This window comes from Hermetia illucens, chromosome 2 (genome assembly GCF_905115235.1).
Source record: "Hermetia illucens chromosome 2, iHerIll2.2.curated.20191125, whole genome shotgun sequence".
In the NCBI taxonomy this organism is placed as follows: Eukaryota; Metazoa; Arthropoda; class Insecta; order Diptera; family Stratiomyidae; genus Hermetia; species Hermetia illucens.
In genome coordinates this window covers 27,786,334-27,798,611 of record NC_051850.1, presented here as the reverse complement: position 1 = coordinate 27,798,611, position 12,278 = coordinate 27,786,334, and the positions used below count along the sequence as shown (strand labels likewise).

General features: G+C 41.9%; 1 protein-coding gene across 4 annotated transcripts in view; it reads right to left on the bottom strand.

The window, feature by feature from the left end:
- Positions 1-6,856, bottom strand: part of LOC119647538 (putative uncharacterized protein DDB_G0282133) — an 88,012-nt gene extending 81,156 nt beyond the window's left edge. Inside the window, exon 1 of one of the 4 annotated variants that reach the window (XM_038048528.1) lies at positions 6,415-6,856. The gene's annotated coding sequence lies outside the window, so the exon portion shown is untranslated. The remainder of the gene's footprint in view (positions 1-6,414) is intronic. The other 3 variants (XM_038048529.1, XM_038048526.1, XM_038048527.1) reach the window with 3 other exon arrangements.
- Positions 6,857-12,278: the final 5,422 nt, after the last annotated feature.

Genomic DNA, 12,278 nt, shown 5'->3' with positions numbered 1-12,278 from the left:
CAACCCAGTCTCCTTATATCAAAGTGGCAAATGATGTACAGGCATCCCACCCACCACCTACACTGGAAGAAGTCAAAGATGTATTTAAAACGTTGAAAATGCGTCGGGTATGGATGGAAAACCTGCGGAGCTACTTAAATCGCGGAGTATGGGAAGGGCTACCAAGCTTCATGTACTTCTGCATTTTTAAAAATTTGGCAAGCTTCGCTATAAGAGCTGTAAAAGAATATCGCCTTTGAGTGCATATTACAAAATACTTCTATTATTTTTGACAATAGAAAGAAGGTTCAACATATGTTAGTATGGATCGCTCGGTGCTGTACAAAATATTGCCTGAATTTGAAGTTTCGGTGAAACTAATTAGAGTCAGTCTAATGGTCAGTCTAACGATCAGTCTAATGGTCATATACAGCTCCAAAAATAGCTAACAAGATGTTTCGGCAAAGGCTCCGGATTAAAAAACAAGTCGATAGATAAACCCCAACATTATTCAACATAATTCTTTTTCTTCAGCCTTTTTCCCGTTCACAAGCGGGGTCGTTTCGTCGTGATCGGTTTCGCCATTTGGCTCTATCGAATGCCTGATCTGGGTGCAATCTCGAGGCTTTCAAATCCCCATCTAGCGTATCAAGCCACCGTTGTTTAGGTCTGCCTTTTGGTCGTTTACCATCGACTTCGATGTTCACACCAATTTTGGCAAGTGAATTCTCGTTTGCACGAATTGCGTGACCATACCATCGAAGACGCCTCTCTCGCAACTTTTCCACGATCGGTGCAACTCCATAACGATCGCGGATATTCTCATTTCGGATGTGATCTAAATGTGTGACGCCACTAATCTAACGTAGCATCTTTGTCTCCATTAGCGCAAGACGCCGTTCATTATCTTTTATAGTCGACCTACACTCAGACTGGACGGACGACATTGCGAGACGTTCGTTGATACGTCGATCACAAAGAACACCAATTGTGGAACGCCACTTCATCCAGATTGCGTTAATGCGTAAAGCAATTTCATAACGCAGTTCTCCATTGGCTGCTAGCGTTGACCCGAGGTATTTAAATCGCTCAGTTCTGGGCAGATCACTGGCGCTGATAGTGATTGTGCCTGTTTCATGGGGATCGGTCTTTAAAAATTCAGTTTTGTTTAAATTCAATCTGAGATCGTGTTGCATGAGGCGATCAACATCATTCTGAAGTATATAATCCGAAACATAACTGTGGATCTAAATGGTGCACTACTCTTAATCAGGATGGATACCTATACGAATGATACAAACATCCTGGTACAATTGAAAGAGAACGTGAAGGGAAGCCTGGAGAAACAGCGGTTGTCTCGCATCCATTTTACGACGAACCAGAACGGCCATCAATTTTATAATTTAAAAGCTACAGTCACTAAGAATTCCCAGGCGCCTTAAAGACAAGGTGGAAAGAGATCGATCGGCTAAAAAACGGCGAAATAAATGGTAGTACTCAGTGGACAATGCAAGGAACACGCTGCTCGGGTTTGAAAAATGGGGGATCCGGTCACTCAAACGAGAAAAATGCAGACCAAAGTTTCGCGGGGCCAAGTACCAACATTGCCCTGCAGCACCATAAAAGATGAAGAAGAAGGCAACGCCCAACATTAACTCCAATTCAATCTTCCAGATGATACCTACCAAAATAGCGTCTGAGCCACTCTAGTCAGTTCGATATGGGTTACGTAAAGGACTGACCAAAGTGATTTTCCTTTCATACTCTTTAGTGCTGTTTTGAAGAAGGTATTTGAGCCCCCAATTTGGCGCAGGTTGTTGTAATTTTCTTTCAAATCACTATTGACTGGAAAAGGAGCCAATACGACAAAAATTAGGCAAAATAGCCTGAAGGATCAAGTTGAGATTTGCGTACGGTTGGCAGCCCTATCCGGAAAAAAAGTTAGCTGCCACAACAAGAGTCTCGGACTGATACACATAATGACAGACTAGGCAAAGAGTAAAGACAAACGATTTGTATATTTTCTCATGGCATGTCGGCCCCAAGTACAAAGTATGAGCTGCTAAGTAACTAGCTGACATAAGGGTTATAGCACTGCGTTGTAGGAAATACTGAACAGGGTAGTTTCCCGGAGAAGAACGATTATGGTTTATATAAAGCATGTGTTCAGAGTAGGTTTCCTAATCATCCAAACATGAAATCTGGTGTTATTAAGTTTTAAAAACATATGTGAACGACTATGCAATCAGCGCTTGTGATGCAACTTTTGAAATACCAGCTCATGCTCCTAAAGAATGAACTGTAAAATCGGAAAAGGATATCTTATACAAGGTATTAGATTCAACCTTTGAAGCCCGCCCAGAATAAAATTAGACCATGCCTGAAAATTTCAACAACCAAGCATAGAGAGTTGGGATTTTCGGGAATCAATAATGAGGCGAAAGTAAGCCCTGAAGAGATCCACAACACAGTCCTTCGCAATACCTTCTTTTTCTTATTCAACCTCTTTCCTGTTCAGAAGCGGAGTTGACTCGAGTCCTCCTCAACACCTACAACACAAAGAGGGAGTGGATCCCGCAGTAACCGCAATAGCGAGTGAGAAGCGAGAGTAATGGGGGGAGGGGGGAGGAAGGCACTTGTTCGCCGACATTTCACAACTTCACTTCCGCAACCGCGCAATAGAAGTTTAGGCTAGACTCAGCAAATTCCTTCCATCGAATTTCGTTGATGTATACAATACCTCTCCGGAAAGAGAGAACAGACCGGGCCAAAACCAATATCTCTAAAAAAGAGATTTGTTCAATCAGAATGGAATAGTTTACTAGGCTATGTACCAACATCATACAACCAATCAAATTCGTCGGCCAGACGACTAACGTGTAAGACACAATCAAGAATTAGGCTTGGACTGTCAGAGCACCTCGAAAACAATAAAACGAGAACCGAGAACCAAAAGCTAACTTAGACATCTCTAAATTTGCTTCTCCACTGGAGGAATCATGTCCAGAAACTAATTCGTCATCAAAATCTTCGGCGGATTCTATTACGGCCAAGGTTAGAACCACAGAAACGCCTCGAAGAAACCACTATTTTGCCAAGCTTTCCTCAACAGATACCAGAAAAGAAAAAATGTAAAAGTTTCACCGATATTATTTCTGGAGGAACCAATAGCCACCGAAAGGTCAAAGTAAGAATATCTGAGGTTGAAGTAAGATAAAAATATGCAAACAATATTTCTGCCGGCAAAAGCAGAGAGGCAAGTTGGTGGCAAATGTCGAACTCTGCTTTGAACATCAAATTCTTTCGAAGCCATTCTTCAGTTTGCCGTTTTTGCGTAAAGCATTCCCGATATACTCCTTATTTAGGCTATCGAGACGATTCACAAAAACGATGAAAGATAGTTCAGGAAGACTGCTCTAAACTCTGAAGGGTATTTGTCTAGCAGTATTCACGACGGATAGGAACCTACTCTCTATTGTTCAAGCTTTCTAAACGTTGTTTGATGCATCTCTACATAATTTAGTTATTATGATAGAGAGCACGCAAATACTCCTTCAATTTTCGAACTCAAAACAGGTGCTCTTTTTCGAAACCATCCCCTTCTTCCACTCGCTGGGAAAAATCTTGGGTTCGCCAGATTTATGGATTGGAGAAAGAAGGATCCCTTCAGAGCTACGATCAATAATTCCGCGGAGAAAGCCCACCGGCCTTGAACCGCAGAAATAATTTGTGTTCTGCTTAGGGGAGCAATCTATATCAGCATGTTACGGTGACTACACATTTCATCCGCAGGAGATGAAATTTCACCAGTTTTTAAACAGTTGAGAACCGTGGTGAAATGTCATAATGGAATAACAGTGCACTGTTGACGACCTTGTGGAGCAATCAAAAGCCTTGGGGTTTGAGGTCAATTTTCTTCTTACGCGGTACAGTGTAGCGAAGTCAATGCTATTGGCGGCAAATTTTGCTTGCGTGGTCACGATGCATGCTGCACTATGCTTTTCAAGATGTCGTTCGACCCCACTCACAGCAGCATTAAGAATCTCAAATTCCGTACGCTCCTCGATCCTCTTCCAAGCGTCAGTAGATCTTATTGTATCTGTGGGGTGAACTGGTCAAAATATCTACCGTGCAGCAAAAAAGAGAATTTTCCCGGATTACATTGAACTTCGGGGTTCGAGGCTTCCCACCGTCGCGAGAAAATGAGAACCAGCAACCATCAAATGATAATCTTGCTCGAGACCGATATCAGTTCCACTCTCTTCGCATATTTAAAAGTCAGTCAGACTCAGGGCTCAAACAATCTTCTGCCAATGACAAGACGATGAACCATTGTCATTACCATCCCCAAGACTGTGTTTCTCCATCACGGGGCCGAGCTGCTAAAGTATACATCCCAGGGCGAAACGTGGGTTGGTACTCACGATGGAGCATAAAATCTGGGAAACGGTTGCTGAACCAACATCAACAGCTCTACTAACAAACCCTCTCTCCATCTCCACGAGGGGACCGCTGGAAGCCTTTTCTTAACGAAAAACTACAGACGGGGAAGGATGAAGGCGAGTCTCCCGCAACTAAAAACGGGACAAACTCCAACTCAATCAACGAGCGATACCAAGATCATCAGGTTGTGGATAAAATCCGGCTCTCTTAATGCGTATGGATAAAGATGATCCAGCCCGAAAAGTCTATAAGGGCAACAACATAAGGCAAGAGCAATATAAGAATAAAATAAGACGAGGCAGACTCCGCCTGAGATGGATTGCACAGGCCAGGATACCAGCTTTTAAGAGTATCGAAGTGGTGAACTCCCCGCAAAACCAAAATGTCTGGAGTTCCTTATTAAGACAGGACCTGACCGGATACCAGTTGTTGCGCCGCCGATGATGATGATTGCACTATTATCTTTGGAAGGTCTATCCTTGAATTGAATTGTTTATAAATTGCATCTTTCTCCTCTATGTCAGCAATCTCCGTTGGTGAGTAGAACTGCTCTACTAAAATGTTAATTATCGATCGGAACCTCGCAGTTAATTTTCCATCTGAAAATGGTTCCCAGAACATGAAGACCGTTCTAGTGAATGAGTTAGCATTCATCGTCCGCCAAAGGCTTCTTACTGCTGACGTCAGGGTTCGCCATAGGCCAATAGCGCGTTGTCGCAAAAGGAAGCGGAGTGCCCCGATTGTCCAGCCGGACTCACTGAAATTGAAGCAAGTGAGCACTTTGTGGCACATCGATACATTCGTCGAGGAGCATGCCAAGACCCATTCATAAACCTTCTGGGAAAACACAAGGTCGTAGCCCAAACATTCGTTTCATTCTGAGATATGCCAGCCATTTCCGTTGCATGAGGAAATCTTACCTCTGAGTCTTTACTCGAGGCCCTGTCCCAGTTGAAACATCATCCTCGCCAATATTCGAGTGTTCAAAGGTTTGAGGCATGGGGAAGAACCTAAACTAGCATATCAGCGAAGAAAACATATTTGCGTAGCAATCGCCAAGCTACATAGTGATAAGCCTAGTCTAAAAGGACCGACAAACGCAGGGTAGTCATTGAAATTACAGCACAATGACATCTTCTCAAGGTATTGCTGCAGAATGCCGAACTAACCGCAATAACTGCAGGTTAGGTTTCGCAGATCGCCCATCATATATCCCGGGCGAGTGATACAACCAGATCACAGGTTTCATTAAAGGCTCAACTGTTGGTGGTTCGTGGAGATCCCATAATGCCGGAAAAATTTCCTGTATACCAGGAGGTTGAGCCACATTTTAAGAAACTCCTCCAATTATGAACAGCGCCTTCTCGATTACAAGCATGTACCCAAGAAGTAATGCATTGGCCCAAAGGAAAATCAAAAAGATTTGTTTCAGACGCCTCCCCCAAGGAGTAGGTTTTGACCCATGGTGAGGTGCATGTGCATTATGTCGGTCAATAAAGAAAAAGTCGCAAGTCAGGGCACTATTTTTTCGAAGGATTGATGATGAAGTTGCAACAAAATGATTGCGGTATACCGCAACCCCGGTGTAGAACGATTCCGAAACATGGCGACAGCCCCAAATGTGTTCGCTCAGGTGCTCGTAGGTTGCCTAAGAGAAGGGTTATTCCTAAATTGTTGGTAATTTCTAATAATTTTTGCTAATTCTTTTTCAGGATTAAAAATTGAAATCAAACCCCATCTCCACGATTTCATAGGAACTCCAGAAATGAAGACATTTTTCAATTCTCTGACGCTCGAATCGCTTAAGTCAATTTCACGCCTCATAAAAATATCACGAATTTTTCACATTACAAAAAGAGAAATAAATCAACGCAAGAAAGAATTTCCTCCGATGAAAAACGCACATTTCTTGAGATTTCAAAATTTCGATGGCCTTGTCATCTGCTCGACTATTTCAAAAAAACAATAACAGAAACAATTTTTTCTAAATACCTTGAGATATCGTCTGAAATTATGCCATCACATCCCGTTTCGTTTTCCACACTTCACTGCTTCCTCTCTATCCCGCAGGATCACAATATACACTTAAATATATTTGAATTTAAATGACACCATCACTGTACAGTACATTTTCTATTACTTTCTCTCGCCTCCCTCATAGCTTCATGGCCGGTCACTTACTCGATCTAACTTATCTATCTAAAGTGCCAGTAGATAGGTAGATAGGCCAGGTAGGGCCATTTAAACCATTATCTTTTCCGCGTTTAATGAGATTTGGCACATTAACCGGCCGAATGATGTGGCGGCGGCTACTGTATCTCAAAATTCCTATTAACTAGCCAATGTACAGCTTTTCTATGTATCTTTTTCTGATTTGGGAATCTATTATTTATCCCGAGCCGCCTCGAGGATAGCTCGAAACGCTTTCTAGGTAGTACTGCTTTTGGTTGCTGTATTGTTAGCTGTGTGTATCCAAAATCAGCAGAACAAATGCCAAAATTCGAAATTCATCTACAGAAAACGAACGTTTCAAGTGCTAAAATATTATGTACGACACTCAGATACAGATACACGGAAAGTTTCATTAAGGAAGCCGTGTATATCGGAAAAGCTGCTGTAAACAAAATAGATACTACGTACTAAATGAGCTCTGAAGATGTTTAGCTTATGTACTATATATTCTGCGGATGCTTCGCGACTGCGGATATTGAGTGTATGGACCGATGTATCTGGTCGAGAAAGTTTATTCTGTTCAGTGGTGAAAGTAGGAAAGAAATGGACATGAGAAAACCGCTTACGCACAACTTACAAAATTAACTCACTTGTATACTGGATTGAGTTTTACACAATGGCACGATACAACACAAATGCATGCATCCAAATAATTTGTGAGTGATTGACCAGAAATTAGATATTTAATAGCTTAATCCAAATGACTCCACCCTATATACAAAGGAGAGTAGTTTCGGAAGCTTGGACTGATTTAGACTTTCCCACTTACGAATATGTTCACTTTTCGCTCAAGATGTATTTGAAAAAATCGTGTTCCAACTCTACCAAGATATCCTTTCAGATAGCGCAAATGGGCACTGTATCTAAATTGGATCCTTAAAAACCGCCATGCTATTAGCATAGAATGCTGGTCCCAAGCCTAGGTAAAGGAGAAGGGTTTGGGGCAACGTACTCTATACTATCCTCAGTAAAACAAAAATAAAATGCTGAGATCAGGGAAAGAGATAAGTAGAGTATAGTTATTTCAATATGCTAAATCCTACCGGATCTCTCTTGGTGACAGGTCCCACCACAGGCCGGCCAACAAAATGCATAAAATGTCATTACAAACATGATGATCGGATTGAGTCACAAGCCTCGGAGAAATGCTAGGGCGTCCACTTCAGTCGACGTAGCAGGACTGGCCCCGGTCCTGTCGAGAAATGGGCAAGGGTTCTTAACGCATGGACGGCGTCAGGACGTAAGCAAGTTAGTCCGAACAAAACGAACAAAACAAATATGTGTCTGCACGCTAAATGTTGGTACCCTAACTGGAAAGACGGAGGAACTCGCAAGAGCCCTTCGGAAAAGGTGCATTGACATCTGCGCTCTGCAAGAAACCCGATGGTCTGGTGCCAAAAGCTGCGACATTGAACGTGAACGCGCTATACACTTCTCTACTTTGGTAGCCCACACGCTCAATATGGTGTTGGCATGCCATCTCAGAAGATTTCCGTGATGCTATTAAAGAAGTCGAACGATTTGACGATCGGCTCCTGAAGCTCACAATTATATCAGCTGATCGCACTATTCATTTCTTCACCGTGTACGCACCGCAGACAGGTCGACCTGATACCGAGAAAGATGCCTTTTGGCAACTTCTCGATGAAAAGACTTGTCACGTGCCTGCTGACAACTATATTATCATTGCCGGCGACCTTAATGGTCATGTGGGTGAAAAGCAGACGGTACAAGGTGCCATGGGGGAAAGGGGTTCGGAGCGCCCAACGAGGGTGGCGAGCGTATAATCGATTTTACAGACACTTATGACCTTGTACTTATGAATACATGTTTCATCAAAGAATTGTCTCATCTTCCTACATTTTATAGTGGGAACAGTAAAACGCAAATCGACTATATTCTCGTAAGACGCCGACATTTTACCACTGTCACTGATTGCAAAGCCGTTCCCTATGAGACCATCCCACCTCAACATCGGCCGTTGATTGCCGTCCTGCGAATCACGCCACCGATAAAATAGCGTGAGGAACGAACTGGCACGCGACGCATTAAATAGTGGTCATTTCTTGAGAAGACATAAGAAACGATCTCACTTACACGATTACCGACCATTACGAATGTGGAAGAATCGTGGAACCAAATGAAAGACACGATCCACAAAATGCCCTCTGCAACCCTCGGGGTCACCAAGCCAGGTAAGCGGTACATCAACTGAGATACTTGGCTTTTGAATGATGATGCTGAAATGAAAGTCCGTGAAAAGAATCGCCTCTACCACAAATTTCTCGACGATAAAACACGGGGCAATTGGCAAATTTATAAGAATGCTAACCGGGAAGCAAAGAAAGCGGTCGCTGACACCCGAGCGGACCATTACCAAAATGTTTACGATAAACTGGACACTCGGGATGGCAAGAAAGATCTGTATCGACTTGCCAAACGGCGTAACAAACGCACACAGGATATCGAACGCTTTTGTTGCGTTAATGACAAGAACGGTATTTTGCTTACCAACCGTCGAGTCGCGACGGATAGATGGCGAGAATACTTCGAGCAGATTTCAACTGAAGAATTTGCTCATGCTCCACTTCCACAAACATTGTCGACATTTGGACCAATTCCACCTGACAGCGCAAATGAATTCGAGGAGGCAATAAAGCGAATGAAATCGGGGATAGCCACAGGACCTGACGACATCGCATCTGAGCTCTGGAAAGCGAAGGGCTGGGACTCAGCACTGTGGGTCAGTAAATTTTTAATCGGATTATTCAGGATTTGTCAAAAACTGCGGAAATACTAATGCAATACAGAAACACCATGAGAAGCATCGCCTTCTTTACATCGCATTTCTGAATCTGGAGAAAGCATTTGACCGTGGGCTACACGAACTTATCTGGTGTTTTATGTTGGTGTTCAAGGAAGCGCCCTCTCACCACTCCTCTTTGTTCTTGGTATGGACACCATCACACGGGATATCCAGCGTCCAGCGCCCTACACACTGCTTTATGCAGATGATGTTTTCCTAGCGTCTGACAGCAAAAATGATCTCGAGCAACTTGTCCAAAAATGGAATGATCGCCTCATGCAACACGGTCTCATATTGAATCCAAACAAAACTGAATTTTTGACAACCGATCCCCATGAAACAGATACAATCACTGTCAGCGGCTGTGATCTGCCCAGAACTGAGCGATTTAAATACCTGGTGTCAACGTTATCAGCCAATGGAGAACTGCGTTATGAAATTGCTTCACGCATTAACGCAACCTGGATGAAGTAGTATTCCACAACTGGTGTCCTTTGCGATCGAAGTATCAACGAACATCTCAAATCTAAAATTTAAGGCAATGTCGTCCGTCCTGTCGGCCTTTATAGTTCTGAGTGTTGGCCAACTATAAAAGACAATGAACGGCTTCTTGCGATAATGGAGACGAAGATGTTGCGTTGGACTAGTGGCGTGACACGTTTTGATTACATTCGAAATGAGGATATCCGCGATCTTTATGTGGTTGCACCGATTGTGGAAAAATTGCGAGAGAGGCGTCTTCGATGGTATGGTCATGCAATTCAGTTTCCAAGATTGGTCTGAACATCGAAGTCGATCGTAAACGACCAAAAGGCAGGCCGAAACAACAGTGGCCCGATACGCTGGATTTAAAAGACTCGAGATTGCACCCAGATCTGGCGTTCGATAGAGCTAAATGGCGAAACCGATCACGACAAGCCGACCCCGCTTATGAACGTTACAAAGGCTGAAGAAAACGAAGAAGATATAGAGCACTTCAAAATGATTAAGAAGCACCCTTTCCAACGCGTTGCAACCAACATATGTAAATACTAACTTCCAAAATTTCAGAGGCTGGATTGGGAATCCTTTCACGATGATTGCACACTGATTTTTAGTATTACCAAAATTTTGTCCTGGCTAGAAATAAAGTAGAGGCCTGGAGACCATCTCCCGATGACGGAATGTTTCCAGTCAAAAATTCAACCCCTAAAACTATTGAAAAAAATTAACAACTGAAAAGTTCTGTCAAATTAGAAATTTTTCGACCCAACACTTTTCTTCCCTATAATCGCGCCTTACAAACAATGGCAAAAGAGAAGAGGGAGCTGACTATTTTAGAGACCCAAATCATGCGCTAAAATTATATGAAAGGTGTCGTGTCATATCTGACTAGATGCTTCCAGGTTTTCACATATCATATTTCTAGCAATCAAGATTTTGAGGCATAGACATTTTCGCTTGTTCTTTTCAATATACACTTAGGGATGTCAGGCATAGGATATTGTTAAAATTTATTATATTTATGAGTACCCGGCTTGAACTGCTTGATAAATCAATGTTAATGATTATTGGACATTTAAACAAAATCAATTTCTTTTTGGATCATATGGTGGAAGAAAAAGTGAAATGAATAATCCTTTATTTGATATACACATACATATATTGTCTTACATAGTATAGAAAGATTTTACGGTGCATATGTATACATAGCGCACCCAGTTCCGCCCCTATTTCATTCACCAAAAAAAGATACATATGCACATCGCGTACATACATCCCCACATAAAATCATCCTCTTCAATAACGAAATTTCCCATGAAATCTGTCTGGTACTGGAGATTTTAGGAAAAACAAATAATTTCGCTGTTTATTTTCAAGATTTTCATTTGTCCATTCCGCCAGCAACTCTAGCATCTGGAAACTGTCTGTGAAAATTAACGGAAAATCGAACAGAAATTAGGAAAACTAACAAGACAAGGAACATTGGAATCACAAGGTATGGAAAATGTGCTGAACTCAATGCAAAAACATCAATTAAAAATCAGTTGTTCTGTCGATTCTCTTTGAAATTGTAGCAGCGAGTCAAGGTCTTGTTTTCAAAAATATTGATTAACGCGTTTTCAGATGTTTCATTCATTTCTGAATTTAGATCGCGAGGTAAGCAATATATCTTCTTTTGTCACAGACCTACCCGAAGACTTATATCTTCAGTATTCCAGAGGCTCAAATTCGCTTAAGAAAGGTGTAGAGCGAATCAATGAATGGAAACCGGAGACATCTCTTCACTGGACACCTTTTTATCGGATATCGAGGGAGGGGGTTGTATTACCCTTCAGTACAGCATAACCCTAAATGATCACATGAATGCTAAGCCCGAAAAGAGGGGCCGTGGACCAAAAAAAGTGAGACTAAATTGCTCTCAATTTTATCCAGTCCGACACCAAATCTTTGAATGTTCAAACAAGTCGGGAAACCGAAAGTTGGGCGCTTCAGGTATGAAAGGTTTTGTTTGCTTCTTGTGTGAGTATATTTAAGTGTAGAATTGCCCTATTTATACGTAGCCCGTTAAGAATATACATTTAGCATATCAAATTTAGTACTTCGGGTTGTAAATTTACCCGGTAAAGACAACTTTGAGCTACTGTAACTTTGTTAATAATATCATAGTATGACTTTGATCAAACTTGAGATAATATGCTTCATGTTATATTTTATACTACTACCAACTTTTATAGCTCTGAGATAAACTTAAGGGGGTTTCATCCAATTTTCCCTAAAATATGGTAATATACTATTATTAACTTAATTTGAACAGATATCGATATGCAGAGTATTT